The sequence below is a fragment of the Prionailurus bengalensis genome, chromosome B3, assembly GCF_016509475.1.
Source record: "Prionailurus bengalensis isolate Pbe53 chromosome B3, Fcat_Pben_1.1_paternal_pri, whole genome shotgun sequence".
In the NCBI taxonomy this organism is placed as follows: Eukaryota; Metazoa; Chordata; class Mammalia; order Carnivora; family Felidae; genus Prionailurus; species Prionailurus bengalensis.
In genome coordinates this window covers 128,284,812-128,302,944 of record NC_057355.1, presented here as the reverse complement: position 1 = coordinate 128,302,944, position 18,133 = coordinate 128,284,812, and positions in this window count along the sequence as shown.

The following is an 18,133-nucleotide window of genomic DNA, read 5'->3' as shown; positions in this document are numbered from 1 at the left end:
GGTGACAATTTTTATCAAAGTCAGGGCTACCAGATCTCTATCTGTCATGCCTGGTTGAGACATGAAGGTAAGATATTACATTGCCCCTTCCTTTGCAAATTCAGATTGGCAGGAAAAAAAAACATTCATAAGAATTCAATCTTTGAATTATCTCATGATTTTGTGTTTGGTGACCCAAAGGTTGTTGAGCCTTTCTCTCTCAAGGACAGCTATGGCCTTCTTGTTTGCCTCATTTTGTGTCCTGAAAACCTGACTTGGCAACTCCCAGGTTGGAAACCCACAAAATATTGCCAAACAAAAATATAGGTTTCATACCATTTTCAGGTAGACATGACTGGACAGAAATGTGGGTTGCATTCTGTTTGCAGCTGGGGTCCTACTGACTGCTCTTGCAGGGGAATTGTCTAAATCTTTACTTCTTTTGGTTATCTTTGGGAATGGCTCTGGATCTTGGGAGACTAGTATCTTTTTGCACTCTCTTTGGAGACGCCTCTTACATCCATGGAGTTGTTCAACACTTCCAGGAATATTTTACTGTTTGTCTCAGCTTAAACCTGAGAAGATATTTAAAAAGAAGAAAAGAAAAGAAAAGAAAAGAAAAGAAAAGAAAAGAAAAGAAAAGAAAAAAAGAATTAAGTAGCTGCATGGTCAGAAGTTGGCCAAAGTGGAAGCTGATATTCAGAACCTTACAAGAAGTTACTATAAGGCCTTCTGCCGAAGCTAAAATGAAACTATGTCCCCAAAGAGAAAGAAACATATTCTAAAGACTTTATGGAAGAATTTACTAAAGCATTCCACAGACACACAGCTCTAACTGTAGAACATAGAAATATTTTGATTTCCATCTTAGTTGAAGATCTTCCTGATAAAAAGAAGTAAACTGAGGATAATGTAGTTAGATGGGTGGGTCAGACTCCAAAGATTTGTAACCCAAATCTTTAAGGAATTAAAAATAACTGTACTTGTCTTACAAGATGAGCTTTTATAAACACAGAAATGCAGCTCCAGAAACAATTCAAAGCCTACCTATACTTTTTACCAATCCCAAAATGTCCCCTGAACTTGTCAAAAGTCTTGCAGATATTGTAAAAGATCTAGACTTAGGGAACAAAAGTCACTCTTGGGGGAATTTACTTTCTTTCTCTGTGCCTTTTGAGACGTCAGTATTCTACCTGGCCTTTTCTGGGAACCAAGCTAATTCTTATCAGAAGGTCCAGGGGTTGGAGTGGCGAACCTGGATGGCTCAGTCAGTTAAGCATCTGACTCTTGATTTCGGCCCAGGTCATGATTTCATGATTTGTTCTGTGCTGTCAACATAGAGCCTGCTTGGGATTCTCTCTTTTCCTCTCTCTCTCTCTCTCTCTCTCTGCACCTCCCTCATTCTGTCTTTTTCTTTCCCAAAAATAAACAAAAGAAGAAGGACGAGGAGGAAGTGGTGAGGAGGAGGAGGAGGAGGAAGAGGAGGAGGAGGAGGAGGGAGAAGGGAAAAAAGGAAAGGTTAGTTTGAAAGGTCCATGAAAAACCTTAAAAGTCTCTTTCACAATTATTAGTAAAAAGTTATCTCAGCAGGTAATCTTAACTCACTCCATCTTACTCACTCCATCTGCCAGAAATATAACTTGGATCTAACTGTCCTTTTGTAAACTATGAGCTTTCCATTTTCATATCTGTCTCATGACTAAAAATTTTTAAACAAAGCTGTAAGATCTCCTCATGTCTGTCTATATATTTATATCTATGTAGGTATATATCAGAGATGTATGATTTTTTTTCTACCTCTGGGTGGCATTTCCAAAATTAATTAGTAAAGACCTCTATTTAATTGGCTTAAAGACAAACAAGTATATATAAATCAAGCCTACTCCCAGAAATATAGAAACAAACCCAAATGTTTTTCAACTCTGCATGAATTAGGAGAATCTTTGGTAAATAAAAGCTAGCTAAAATTTACTGGTTTAATTAAATCAGGCATGCCTTTGGGGTTATAAACATTAAAGATTATACTTTTATTCTACCTTAGGTTTGCTAAAAGTCAAATATGCTCAAATTATATCTGTTACAGAATTTGTCAGCAAGAAAGATAACTTATGATGATGCTTAGGTGTTTGATATCTCATGAAATTGTCTTCATTAAGAACATGTAAATTAAATACATGTAAGATAAATATTTTAAATAAAATTTCCAACAATAATTATGCTGTGTAGTATGTCTACTTAAAAATAGTCTCCAGATAGTTTCAGTAGGTACAGCATCTGATGTTTTTTTTAATTTATCTCCAAGTTAGGTAGCATATAGTGCAACAATCTTTTCAGGAGTAGATTCCTTAATGTCCCTTACCCATTTAACCCATCTACCCTTCCACAATCCCTCCAGTAACCGTCTGTTTGTTCTCCTGTTTAAGAGTCTCTTATGTTTTGTCCCCCTCCCTGTTTTTATATTATTTTTGCTTCCCTTCCCTTGTGTTCATCTGTTCTGTATCTTAAAGTCCTCATATGAGTGAAGTCATATGATATTTCTCTTTCTATGACTGACTAATTTCACTTAGCATAATACTCTCCAGCTCCATCCACTTAGTTGCAAATGGCAAGATTTCATTCTTTTTGATTGCCGAGTAATACTCCATTGTGTGTGTGTGTGTGTGTGTGTGTGTGTGTATATATATATATATACCACATCTTCTTTATCCATTCATCCATCGATGGACATTTAGGCTCTTTCCATACTTTGGCTATTGTTGATAGTGTAGAGCATCTGATTCTTTTTTTTTTTAATTTTTTTTTTCAACGTTTATTTATTTTTGGGACAGAGAGAGACAGAGCATGAACGGGGGAGGGGCAGAGAGAGAGGGAGACACAGAATCGGAAACAGGCTCCAGGCTCTGAGCCATCAGCCCAGAGCCCGACGCGGGGCTCGAACTCGCGGACCACGAGATCGTGACCTGGCTGAAGTCGGACGCTTAACCGACTGCGCCACCCAGGCGCCCTGGGCATCTGATTCTTGATGTCAGGGTCATGAATTTGAATCCCACATTGGGTATAGAGCCTCTTAAAAAAATAATTTCCAATATCGTTTTTGGTAACTTAAAGCCTTAAAGTTACACTGAAATAAATTAACTTATTGGGATATTTGAGGACTATCCAGATCATTTTCAACTAACTGAAGCAGTAATTATAGAACACAGGTTTGTCCACCTTTGGCTTCCTTTTACAGAAGGACTAAAGGTATTTGGGTCTATTAGAAAACATGTTTTTCTCTTGGAAAATTTACTATGAGGAAGTATATACTTCTTTTAAATTTTTTTTTACATTTATTTTTGAGAGACAGAGACAGAGCACAAGAGGGGGAGGGGAAGAGAGAGAATGAGACACATAATCCTAAGCAGACTCCAGGCTCTGAGCTGTCAGCACAGAGCTCAACGCAGGGCTCAAACTCACAAACTGCGAGATCATGACTGAGCTGAAGTTGGATGCTTAATCCACTGAGCCAACCAGGCACCCCATGGAAGTATATACTTCTAAAAATTATGAAATGTATTTGTAAATTTTCCAATCCACAGAAGGCTAGTTTAGTAACACAGTCCAGAGTTGCTTACGTCTTAGTTTTCATAAGGAATTAAGTATTCCAAGAGTTAAGAATTCTAACCAATATCTGTAATTAAAACTACTTAGAAATAATAAGGGTGAAACAACTGTGTATGAAAAGCAGGTAAAGAAAATAAAATAAATGATTCCAGAATGAGAAAGAGAAGAAACATAAAAGTCTTTTATTTTGTATAGTCTTTCATTTTGTATAGCTCCTCTGAGCTCCTTTCTGTCTGCTAGACTGCCCAATTTGAATTCATTTTTGCTCAAATAAACTTAAGTTTTTTTAATATGCTTCAGTTTGTCTTTTAACAATTCTTTCCTGTTGGCTCTGTCTCTTTCTTTCAACCACTGTACGAAGAATTTTATGTGTTTTACCTGTTATTTTTTATAAAGTTTCTTCTGGAGCAGGGATTATTAAATGAACTCTATAAGGGGAAATCAAGTTATGGAAGTCTGTGTAACTTGCACAACCTTATACAACTGGGAAGTCAATGAACAGGTATGTGAATGCAGGCATTCAATTTCTAGTTGCATAATGCCATGTGATTAAAGGGTAAAAGGCAAAAGCTAGTCAGTAAAGATTCAATCACTTTCTGGTTATTTTTCTTTAGTTAAAAAAAGTCAAAGATTCTTTTTTTAATTAATGAGATCTAAAATTAGGATACATTAGATTAACTAACTCAGAAATCTTAACTGAAAAAATTAAGTTAGGTGGCAGTAGATGAAAGAAAGTGCATATATTTCGGCATATTTGTGTGTTTTGCATCTATGAGAAGCATTACAGCAAAATAGCTAAGATCATACCTTTGAGCTAGTCTACCTTGCTTTAAATTAAGTCATCATTTATTAGCTCTGTTACCAAGGAAATTCAACATTTCCTACCTGAGTGTCTTCATGTATATATGGGGTTTATGATAGTACCCACATCTTCTAAAGATATGATGGGCCTGCTCTAAAGATTAATTGAGCATTCAGAACAGAGCCTGATTTATGAACAGGACTATGAAAATCTTTGAGATGATGATGATAATGATGATGGTGGTGGTGGTGGCAGTGATGATGGAGTTCACTTGTATTCCCAATTATATAAAATCTATGTGGATATTTTAGCCATTATTATTCCAATTTTCATCATAGGAAAACAGATATAATGAGTTTCCATGAGACCATACTAAGGATTATTCACCATGAAGTGATGTGGTACCCATTGTTCTAACCATAGGGAAAGACACTTCTTAGGAAAGAGGGTGGAATGGAGAGAAGAGATGAAATAGACAGTCAGAGCTCCAGATTAGATATGACTTGACAGGTATTAGCCAATGCGACCAATCAGGGGCAGAATTAAAGCCACCCCAACTTGAGGAGTGCTGACTCTTTGCAAGATGAATACAAATATTTTTGTTTTATATTTTGTTTTGTTTTATTTATCTGCCATAGAATAGAGTTCTTCTCATAGTTAAACAAACCTTTCATCCAGCTTCTCTTCAACCTACTTCTATCCCCATCCTGATTTGGATCTCAGTGTTTCCATAGCTGAACTGTTCCTCATTTTGGTTTTCTTCCTTGCCTTTACATGGTAGCATGTAAAAAATGGTTTCCCACGATTGTCTCTCTTTTTTACACTTTATGATCATGAATAAGAGGCACCCCAACACAGTGCCAGCCTCAACCCACTCCAAATCCCCTGACACCACATTTGAGATCTGTTTTTCCTTTAGATCTCATCAATGTGGGATGGGGGTGGGGGCAGAGATTGAAAAGTTATAGGGGGAAAAACCAAAATGGCCAAGTTTGGACTATTATTTCATATAATGTAACATATTTTCAGAAAAGTACACAAATCAAGAGAACATAGCTAAGTGAATTATTAGAAAATAAAATGAACATACATTTAAAAATAAGCAAGGTCAAGAAGTCACCGTCACTGAGACTCCGTCATGCCACCCATATGCCTGCTCCTGCTAAACACATCTTCTCTACTTCCTTGATTCCATTTTTTCAATTTATCATTGTTCTTTAACAATGAACATTAATAAATATAAGTAGTGATATAAATTATTCTTTAATTTACATATATGTACTTTATATATGATTTCCTATACATATTTTATACATATACATGCATATATATGTATATCTTATATACATATATAAAACATTGAAATATTGATTTCTTATGCATATATAAAACTTTAACAACAACATATATATGCCTATAAAATGTTCCTCTAAATACATATAGTTTGCATAACAAGTTTATAAATGCTATATTTTATGTTTCACTGAGTACGAAACATTCTATAATTTTCATTTTGTGTGTGTTTCTTGGTTATATATAAATATTCCACTTGATTTCCAAATATTTGGTGTTTTCTTGTTATCTTTCAATTTTTCTAACTTCTCACTGATAAAGTGGCACTCTTGCTTCATTTCCAGCATATTTCTATTTTGGTAAATATTCCGTGGACCCTATGTAGTGCGAGTGCTGACAACACTGACTCCATCTTTGATCCTCCATCTTGTTGCCCATACAATGATCTCCCTCAGGACTACGTGTTCCAGGCCCCCTGGAGGTTAATGTATGCCTTGACTGGCATGTGGGAAGGCTTGTTCCAATCTCTCCTACAGTGACACACAGAAGGCCCCGCTTTAGATAACTAGTAGAGGAGACTGTGCACAGATGACCCCACTTTAGGTAACTAGCAGAGATGACCAGCATACAGAAGGTACCACTTCAAGCATTTCAAAGAAAGTATGTACACTAATGCACTTCAACCCTAAACACTTCAGAATTGTCATATATTTTCTAAAGCTTAATATGTTTTTTTTTTTTAATTTTTTTTTTCAACGTTTATTTATTTTTGGGACAGAGAGAGACAGAGCATGAACGGGGGAGGGGCAGAGAGAGAGGGAGACACAGAATCGGAAACAGGCTCCAGGCTCTGAGCCATCAGCCCAGAGCCGACGCGGGGCTCGAACTCACGGGCCTCGAGATCGTGACCTGGCTGAAGTCGGACGCTTAACCGACTGCGCCACCCAGGCGCCCCTTAATATGTTTTATTGACTTTATTTTTTTATCTGTTTCTTTGCGAAAAAAATTTAAGATTGCTTCTTGTTATATGTATCAGATGTGTATAGAAATAAATATACATGTAGACATAAAAGATTTTATTTCTCCCGTGTTATTATTTTCCTTTAATTTATCCCCCACATTTTATTGTTAGTATTCTAAACATAGATAAAATTTGAAATATCTATACCATAGATAAACATATTCCAACAACTTAATTCTATAATTATTAGCATTTTGTCATATTTGTTTTATGGCACACAAATCCTTCCCTGTAGCCGCTATCAATATGTCTTATTAAGTTTCAGGCAACTGTACGCCTCACTCCAAATGCCACAGTATTTGTATTTTTTTAGAATTTAATATCTGTTTACAGTTTTTAGGTAAATTCCATTTAAATTAATACATTTAAAATATACAAAAGTAATTAATATTTATGCTAATAAATGTCACAATTTGCTTATTCTTTTTTTTTATTTTTTTAACATTTATTTGTTATTGAGACAGAGAGAGACAGAGCATGAACAGGGGAGGGGCAGAGAGAGAGGGAGACACAGAATCTGAAACGGGTTCCAGGATCTGAGCTGTCAGCACAGAGCCCGACGCGGGGCTCGAACTCGTGGACCGCGAGATCATGACCTGAGCCGAAGTTGGACACTTAACCGACTGAGCCACTCAGGCGCCCCTGCTTATTCATTTTTGTGTTTGTGGTGTGTACTTGGTTTGTTCCTGGTTTAGATTCATTGGAAGTAAGCTATTATAAAGATTACTGTACATCACTTGGTGGATATCTCTATTAATTACTCTTAGGTAAGTTCCTGGAATTGGAATCACTGGTTTAGGATATATACATGTTAAACTTTATTTTTAAAATTAGGCGAGTTGTGAAAATTCACAAAATTAGGTCTTTGTATCTCTCTCTTTCTCCTGCATAACCGCGTGCATAAACATATACCACACATGCACAAACACACATACAGATACAGCTTTTATAATGAACTGCTATCAGCAACACTCTCAAATGGAATGCTGTAATCCATCACAATTTTCCTTATTTCCTGGAACTCGGCATCATTTCCACTTTCTACAAAACACTAAATTTTACTTTAGATTCCCTATTACCATGTTTTATACCCTCATCCCGTGTTTTCCCCCAGAGTAGAATAACACTGCTTTTTGAAAATGAAACTTCTCTATTTGATATTTGTACATTTCTTAGAAATATGATGCTTTGATCTTTCATCATTTAAACATATTGATTTTTCTAATGATTTCCTGTCATCTCCCATCTTAGTTTCTAAACTACTCCTTCCTCCCCTATGACTTTCATTCTTACAGTGATTAATATATCCATTTTCAAAGATATGGAGAAAAGAGCTCGTCTCAGTAGGTTTATTTTCCTTCAGCATTTGAGTATATTATTACCTTACATTGACTCTTTCGGAGAAAATACCACACATGCATATGTATATGTATATATGTATACATACCTATACATACATATATATGTATATAGATATGTATATAGATATATGTGTGTGTGTGTGTGTATACCCAAAGGATTTGAGAGGGTTTAGGCAAATAAATATAATATGAAACAGAATAATTAAAGGTAAAAACAGAACTTAAACAATCACAAAAGTAATGCAAGTAATAAGTATCAGTCTGGCTCTTAATTTGCTAACAAATGTCTGCTGGAAATTAAAGCAGAACTAGGAAATAAACTGAGAAGCACAAGTAGCTGACAACAACAAAGAAAGTCTCTATTTATCTACAAAGACAGCCTTGTTTGTGGTACAAGTGTTTGCTGTGCAGATATTTGTTATTGGATGAAGGGCCAGTTTCATGCTTGAGATCCCGAAAGTAAGAAGATGATGTTCTTATTCAGTTATCAATCAGACCTGACTTTGTTCTAAAGAGAATTAACTCATATGTGGGCAACAGAGAGATTTACATGTAGAAATGATGGTTTTCTTCTAAAATACATCAGAATCTTGTCAATTACACGGACAAGCCCTAAGTTCTTTGACATTCACCAAGGAAGAAGAAATTTAACATGAAAATATCCATGAAACATGAACCCCTCCTTGCTTTAAGGATGTCAGTATACATCCTCTTCTTTTTAGTCTAAGGACATCTTAATGGACCTGTTGGGAAATTTTAGCTGTCATAGTCATTCCCAAACAAATGACTGTCTTGACATTGGGAATGTGTATGTGAGGATGTTAAATATGCACTGAATATGCTTCTTCAAGATTGACTTTTACGTGGTTATAATGTCATGAAATGCTGATCCTGAGAAAAACAACCAATGGATTCATCTGTTTTAAGGTGACTCCTAGTCATAAGTAGTACATATGTACTTAAAAATAGAAAACATTTCAAATATTGCAAAATTTGAAAACTTCCGTGGCCAAGAATATTGAAAATAAAATATACTAAATGCTCTCTTAATTTCAGATACAATCATCACCAGTAAGACAAGCAAAACTTTTAGCTACTATTGTTAACAGAACTTCTACAGGGGCAGTGGGGGGGGGGGGAGGCACTACAATCCTTTAGTAACACATATGTAGCTAAAGAATTTTCAATAAATCATTATTTGAAAGAAAAAAAGCCAAAATTCCAATGAAAGCCCACCAAAGAAAAAGGGACACAATGTAGCATATACATGCCTTCTTCCCATTATTGGATCATGGAAGAACCTAATATTAGCTCCTTCTCTTCCTCTATTGACTTTCAATTCAGCACAGAAAGTTTGGGTACAGACTATTTTTTCCCCAAAACATTGCAACTATAAAATTCCTCTACATATTCTCTATATGTAGTGTCTCTAATAGACCTAAGCTAAATCCATACTGTTAAATGAGGCCTACTCTACACTGTCCATTTCCTGCATCCCCTTAGGTGATGGATTCAGTAAATTTCTAAACAGAGACAGCATCCATGTACATTCCACACTTTGCCTTAAGGTGATCTGACTTAAAACTCACTAGGAAATCATATCACCCCTAAAAGGGAGCAAATACAGAATAAAGAAAACAATTCTTTTATTCATGTCTAGTTTCCTATAAAGAAAGTTTATACTAATGGGATATTTCAACAGAAAAATGAGAGAAGCAGTGGTAATTTAGATGAGACCAGAGTTTCCAAGTAGTCCAAACTGATTTCCTGATGGCAATGTAATATGAATTTCTACAAGCAAGACATTTCAAAATTATGTTCATAAAAGTTGAATCCAAGTTCTGATAAAATTCTAAAATAACCTACTTACTCCTTGAGAAAGTTCTAAATTGTAAATGTCGGTTTTGTAGAAGTGGGTGGAAAAATGCAAATCTGTGGTTTACATGCTTGAATATTATATGTTAATGTATTCTCAAATTAATAGTATGTCTCAGAAGAGTTTATTTAAAGCTAATCTTAAAAGTATTAATTCATAACTGTATAAATATCAACTTAAAAATGCATTACAATAAAATCAGAAGTAAGAAATAACAGGGGATTGCTGTTATTTAATAACTGAAAGGGTTGTTGTTACATATCTTTTAACAAGATATTTTAAAATTAGAAATACCACTATAATTGGAGGAATAGAATATCAGCTCTCAGTCTATTTTTGTACATAAACTTCATCGCCTATGGCTGCTAATTATTGAGTCATGAAATAAAGAAATAAAACTGGGGAGTCAGTGATTCTGAAAACATCAATTTTCCTACATCTCTCTCTTCCTTAATTAGTAAGACTTTTCATGTTATTGCTTGAATTATCTAAGTATTTTTTTAAGGTTCCATTTTACTTTGAGAATATCATATTGACAACTCAACTATATGGAAGTTTAGGAGAGGAAAATCAGTGCAAGAAAAATTACAATAAGTACAAAATATATAGATAAATAGTTGATAGAAAAATACAGACATAGATATCGTTGTATATATCACTAAAAATACAGTTTATGTCATCGCAAAATACAGTATATATTGAAGGATCTTATAATTTACTAACTTCTTTCATTTGATATTGTCATTTCTATCTAATCAACCAAAACTGATTTTACTGTACTTCTAATCACTATGAGAGCTGAGAAATAATTTTAAGAAACTCACTGGACCCTGGATATACATCTTCATTATTTGTGACTAAAAGGCATATTGATATTCCCACATCTTCTATGGATTTGCTCTTGTTACCAATTGTTACAGATACCTTGTAATCAATGCAAATAAAACCATCATTATTTCACAGAAAACTTTGGTTTCATAATTGCAAATCTGTGTCATTTCTACAATGCCACGCACACACACACACACACACACACACAGAAATACACATGTATTTACCTATGAAAGTAAACAAAGGAAGAATTATACACATATATTAACTTACATATTTAAAATACATGTGTACTGAAAGAATAACTGACTAAACATAGGGGTGCACATATCTTTTCTTTTTTTAACAAGTTTATTCATTTTGAAAGAGAGAGCATGTGCAAGGAGGAGAGTGGCATAGAAAGACAGAGAGAGAATCCCAAGCATGCTCTGTACTCAGCCCGAGGCCCAACCTGGGTTTGATTCCATGAACCGTGAGATTGTGACCTGAGCCAAAATCCAGAGCCTGACGCTTAACCTACTGAGCCACCCAGGTGCCCCGCCCCACATGTATCTTTTCAAATTAGTGTTGTCTTTTTCTTTGATCATATGATATTTCTATTTTTTAATTTTTTGAGGAACCTCCACACTCTTTTCCACTGTGCCATTAAAAAGAATGAAATGTTGACACTGTGACATGGATAGACCTAGAAGTTATGCTATGTGAACTGTGAGACAGAGAAAGACAAATACCGTATAATTTCACTATTATGTGACATCTAAAAAACAAAACAAATGAACACACACAAAAAACAGAAACAGACTCATAAATACGGAGAACAAACTGGTGGTTGCCAGAGGGGCAGTGGGTGGGAGAATGGATGAACTAGGTGAAGGGATTAAGAGACACAAACTTTCAATTATAATATAAATGTCTTGAAGATAAAAAGTATAGCATAGGGAATGCAGTCAATAATACTGTAATAACATTGTGTGGTGACAGATGGGAACTACGCTGATGGTGAGCATTGTATAATTTACAGAATTGTTGATTCATTACGTTGTACACCTGAAACTAATATAACACTGTATGTCGACTATACATAAACAAAATATAAAACTAAGCACAAAATAACTGACTGTATAAACACTTACATGAACTTATACACGAGAATTAAACATTTTAAACCAATCAAATGAGGTGGCAAAAAAAAAGTGGCAACCACTGTTATATATATCAACAATGCTATTTCAACTAAGGATAATTTATCAAGAAAATAATTGATCAATAAACAGTATTAGCACAATATATGATGTACTTTCAATGACCTCATTATGTGGTTAGTCATGTATTCCATCAGTTTTCTAAAAATCAATCCTTTAGATGTTAAAAATATATCTATTTTACTGAAAAATAATTGGCCAAATTGAAACATAATTAACATGTTCGAAAAATTCTCCTTTCATAAAGGAATAAATGAACTGAGTAGTAGACAAAGAACTGTCTTCCATACAAGTAACATACTTCTTGAAGCAAATTTAATTTATTTTTAGAAATTCGGGAAACTAAATATATTATTTTTAGAAACATGTATTTCCAATATTATTTACTAACATCAACGTAGAGCTTACTGATTTGCCATTACAGGAGCCATCAATCCATGGCTTGGGATTTATGTTAATGCCACACTTTGAGTGAATCACCTTTTGGCCTTTCAAATTTAGTATGCAGATTTAATATGTGTTTTCTATATCACTGTTCCCAGTGAAGTGACAGTCACATTTTCATGGTAAATGCAGCAAAACATATAGATTGCACACTGCTGTCTGCCTTCTGTTCATATAAGCAGAGAAGCAACAACCTGATATTGTCTTCCCTAATTACCATTCCCATTCCTGTTATTGAAGTACAGTTAATTGTGCATAAAATGCCATAAATGTACTTCAGAAAATAAATCTTTAAGAATAATGAAAAATATTTTAATAGTACATATATAAAACCGTATATACATCAGTATACATATATTTATATCACTGCAATTGTACATAGTTTCTATTTCAAATGTGAGGATTTGTAATGAATGTCCATATTGAAAATATTTTAAAGCCATTTAAGATATACCAGAATTAAAATTATTTACCAACATTTGTTAAATGAATAAATAAATGAATACATGTTTAGAAATTCACAAGTATACTCCCTAGTAGATTTGAAGCTCCATGGAACAGGAAATATTTCTCTTGCTCACTCACTGAATAACACAATGTCAGCACTTGATAGGATTTGGGAAATAAACAATGGGTGAACTAGGTTTAGTATTTTGAATCTACCTATTATTTATTATGTCTGCAAGTTAATGAGACTACTTAAATATATATTTTAGATATATATACACCCAAATATACAAGTAGCAACATCTCCAATACCTATCAATTTCTTAAGAGAAGTACTGACATCTAGTGAATGCTTAATAATGTTGACTGCAATCATTCCCCTCACTGGTAAAACTATTTTTTCTTTCAAAATAATCCGTCTCTTCTCTTTGGAATTATTTTTAGATTTGGTCTCTTTAATTATGTGACTATGTACAGAATTCAAGAATAGTTTACTACTGCTAAATACCTGTCGGTATGTATGTATGTATGTATCTCTATTATTTATAAATACTTATCTGGGAAATGCTTTATTGCATCTTCATGGTATACATTACAATCTGGCAATGAGTAGACCAGTTGAGTAGACCAGATCTGATATAACCCATTGAAATTTTCCATAAATGCTTTACGACTTCTAACATCCATATAGTTCAAAAAGCACTATTGCCTACATTCACATTGGAGTAACAGAATTAATTGAGATAAAATTTTATGGCAGGTAGATATAAACCCTGAAAAGAGAATAGAAACAGCAACCTTTTAAAAATATGTACACATGGGGGTACCTGGATGGCTCAGTTATTTAAGCATCTGACTGCTGATTTCTGCTGAAGTCTCATAGTTCACGAGATGGAGCCCTACATCATGGTCTGTGCTGACCGTGCGGAACCTGCTTAGGACTCTTCTCTTTCTCTCTCTGCTCCTTCTCCACTTGCACACTCTGTTTCTCTCTCTCTCAAAATAAATAAACTTAAAAAAATACATGTACACATGTATATATACACAATTGTGCCCATTATTTTGTATTTCGGAAAATTGTTTCTGAAGTTTTTCATAGATAATTAAGCAATTACATATATCATGTTTTAATATAGGCAGATTTAACATTCAAAATGAAAATCTCATTATACAAATTAAAAAAAAATGCAATGTTATTACATCGGGAAGTTTTAACGGAGAGTATATAAAATTATTGGAAAGTGTTGGCCATTCAGGGGAAGAGCCACTGGGACTCTAAATACTAATGACTAGCTGGTTCAGTATCTAAGCAATATTTGTACTCTATTTATCTTCCCAAATTAGAGAAGAGTGACAGAGAAAAATAGAGTGATATTTACAAATCCTTAAAAAAAGGTCATGTTTACTCAGATTGGTTAGTTATATTTTTATGATTTATTACAATAATATAAAGTAAGCTTTAAAAGTTTGAAAATCTGAAGCTTCTTTAAAAATTATGTTAAGTACCCCCTTTCCTGCTCATCATCTAGCTTTGCCTCTCAGTAATGGATTGAATGGCAAATGGACTGAATGGCAAATGGATTGAAGTTTGCTTTATTTTTTATCAGAAGCTTATATTCTTCTGAAGTTGATTTTTTTATAGCTATGTAATCTTCATAGCAGAACACTAAAATATCCTCTTTACTCAAAAGAAAAAGAAATTTTGACTCAGAGGATCATGATTTTTCAATCATTTTGTCTCCTGAATATAACCATTTAACAGGCAATTAAATCAAATGTAGTCATTGGAAAAGTTACTCAACATAATGTCTACTTAAATCAAGGACACTTTGCCAAATACATCGGCTCATTTTGGGTGCAAGGATCTTGAGTAAAATGTTCATGCCTGAGAGATAAATCTAATGAAAATTCACCATGGGCCAATCCATTGAACAACACAATTCCCGGTATAAATTGCATTCGTTGACTGAGAAGCCAATAAAATATATTTGCCTGAATCAGATCATATATTGGATAGATTTATATACAGACTGTTTATTAAAAGTGTATGCAAAAAAATAGAAATACAAAATGTCAGTATACTTAGTTTGTACCTTTGATATGACATCATAAGGGAAATGACAGTAATTTTCCAGCCAGGAACAGGTGAGGATGATCTCTTGTCCTTCTGTGGAATATATGCCTGGATGAGGCATTCTTTTGCCTTTCTTCCCTCAGTGAGTTTTGTGACTTTTGCCTTAAAGAATTCCTTTAAAGTTTACTGTTGGCATAAGTATTCCTTTACTAATCTTTCTCTTTCCTGTTTACACATTCTTATTAAGATTCCATTCTTTTACAGCTTTCTTTTTAACCAAAACTTTGGATTGGAACTTTGGAACATTGGAACTTTGTTTTAACTACAGGAAATGAAGTTCACTTTTCTCTAAAAGTGAAGTTCTGCATGCTCTTTCTCTGACTTCTGCAATCTGCTGCAAATTATCTGTATGAATCTGTGACTGTTTCTCGATGTTCTTTTTCCTCTTTCATTGAATTTACTTTCTTTCAATTGTGGACATCTGCAAATTTTCATCATTCCACGGCCTGTTCTATTCCTGACATTAATTCTAGGTATAATGGGAAGAACTATGCATTTCCCTTTGGAAGATTAATTATTTTGGCAGAAATAACACCCTTTACAGTACAATTATACTGGAAAAAAAACCAAAATATTTCAGTACTTCAGAAAATACAAAGGACATGATTTTTACTCATTCAATGTTCATAGCGAGGCTGTGAGACGTATGAGACATATTACCCAGTTTTCAGATGATACAACTGAGGCTCAGACAGCTTTCATGGGTTGCTCAGAATAACACAGCTAGAAAGTAGAAGATGTGGGATTTGATCCCAGAAAGGCAGAGCTCATGTTCCTAAACACCGCGCAGTGGTCACCCTCTCACTTAAAAAAAGTAACTCATTTCAAATGAAACAGTCATACAGCAAATTTACTACTCATAAATACTTGCTTATACGTTGAAACGTTGTTTTATAAGAAATACTTGCCATCAATCATACATGCGAAAATTATTCTTTTATATTGTATATGTGTTCAATGACATGTAAAAAAAATGCCACAAGCCTAGAGGTTTAAACCAATACACATTTATTTTGCACATTTCATGGGTCAGTAGTTCAGGCACAATCTACCTGAAAATCCTGTACTCAGTGTCTCGCAAACCTGCAGTCAAGGTGTTAGCTATGTTACACACTCACCTAAATGCTCAAATGGCGAAGGCTTGCTTCCCAGTCCCCTCAAGTTATTAGCAAAAGTGATCCTCTTGCAATTATGGGACTGGGTCTCCATATTTTTATTAGCTGCCCGCTCATCTATGAGCTCAGCTCTGTTTCTTGCCACGTGGCCCTCTCTACAGGTAGTTCACATTACGGATGCTTGCTTTTGTTGAGATCAGCAGAAGAGTATGCTAGGACAGATTCTTACAGAACAGATAATCATCTCCTCGCCTTTACCCTGTAACATAACCTAATCAAAAGTGTGAAATTCCATCACCCTTGCCATATTCTGTCGGTTAGAAGCAACTCAGTGGTTGTGTCCCCAACTAAAGAAGAGATGACCCAAGTTCCTGGATCTCCAAAAGCGAGAAGTCATTGTGGGAGTCCCCTCAGGGTCTGTACAGAGCACTGTTATGGTCATTTTAAATCATTTTAAATATTAATACAAGTAATACTACACCTTGGTTTAAATTCAGGTGAAGAATTTTAGGGAGAGTAACCCTGTCCCATGATGTCTTTTGAATTTGAGTGACTAGCTGCAAACTTTTATGGTCTTTAGAGAAGTTAACAATGTAACTTTTGAATATTAATGTATACCAATGATACAGACTTGATCCCTCAGTCTTGCTCCTCTAAGACTCAAGCACTCACCTCCCAATCATCCAATGAGGAAGACATTTCCTCCTGAAGCTCTTCCTCTGTCAGTCTTCCAAGTGGCAGAGCTGAAGGGAATAATGATTACAGTTACTTCTTAGATTGTTGGAAACAAAAAGCTGTAAGTGGAATATATTTCAGCTTCGATTACTTTACTGATGGTCGCTCAGTGATCGACCTGCACATAATTGATCTGGGGAGCCCCACGGTACTCAGTCTTTGCATCTAATTGAGATTTTAGTGAACAACACCTAGTGAATTGAGCATGACTTGAAGGAAAAAAAAATAAAAAGATCCTTCTTGGCATTGTCCCCTATTAAATTCGACCCAGTTCACAATGCTGCTTGTTACTTTTTCATGCCATCCACTTCTAACTATGCCACTATCCACGGGGCTATTATCGCTTAGATTTAACTTGTACATATATATTTTTTTCTATTTATAACAGTTTAAGAAGTTCTTACAAGTCTAGGGTGAAGTGAGTATGAAAGTATTAGTTATTGAGTACTACCAATTAAAAATAGGGTAACAAAATATATTCCATGTGGACATGTACACACAACAAAGAGAATAAGAAATTCTGCATTTAAATAAATTATATTTCTTTGACAAAGGAAGGAGTGCAGGTACATAAGAATATGGAATTCAGGGCAGTTAAAAAATACTGATGTGCTTGGGTTTTGCTCATACATTTAATGCTTAATATATTATTAAAGACAGCTCCAGGCAAAAGTTCTGCTCCAAAGATTGGAAAGGCTATTTTGTGGACCAAAATACCCAGTGAATAAACTGGCTTTGTGCACTCATATGCTCAGTCACAAGTTGGCATAACATTTAAAAAATTTTATGTTGCTTCAAGTGTGTGATAAAGATAACCTGATAATAATTCATATAGAGATAGATTTTATTTTATAGCATGCTTAAGACCTAACATTTGTCTTCAGTGTGATTGGCCTTCAGTCTGTGGTCTCAGTAGTATTCTTTGTGGTAAAGGAGGGGGGAAAAAAACACAAATCTAAGTACTTTGTGTTTCACAAAGGGTTGACTTACCTCATTAGATCTTCAAAATAAGTCTAGAGAGCCATTTATTTACTTTCTACTTCAAAAATAGAAAAGAGATTGGAGGCACTCAGAATTTGAGAATATAACCCAGGTTCCATAACTCATGCCAAAATTTTTTTGGGGGAAAAATACAAATTACAATGGTTATCACCCAATAGATTTCAAGTATCATCTCTCAATAGTATGTCAGAACACAATGCACAATTAAATTACTAGACATTTTGGAACCCTACGCAGATGAGCTAAAATCACAGTTTCACATTTTATTAGATTCGGCAAATTAGTATT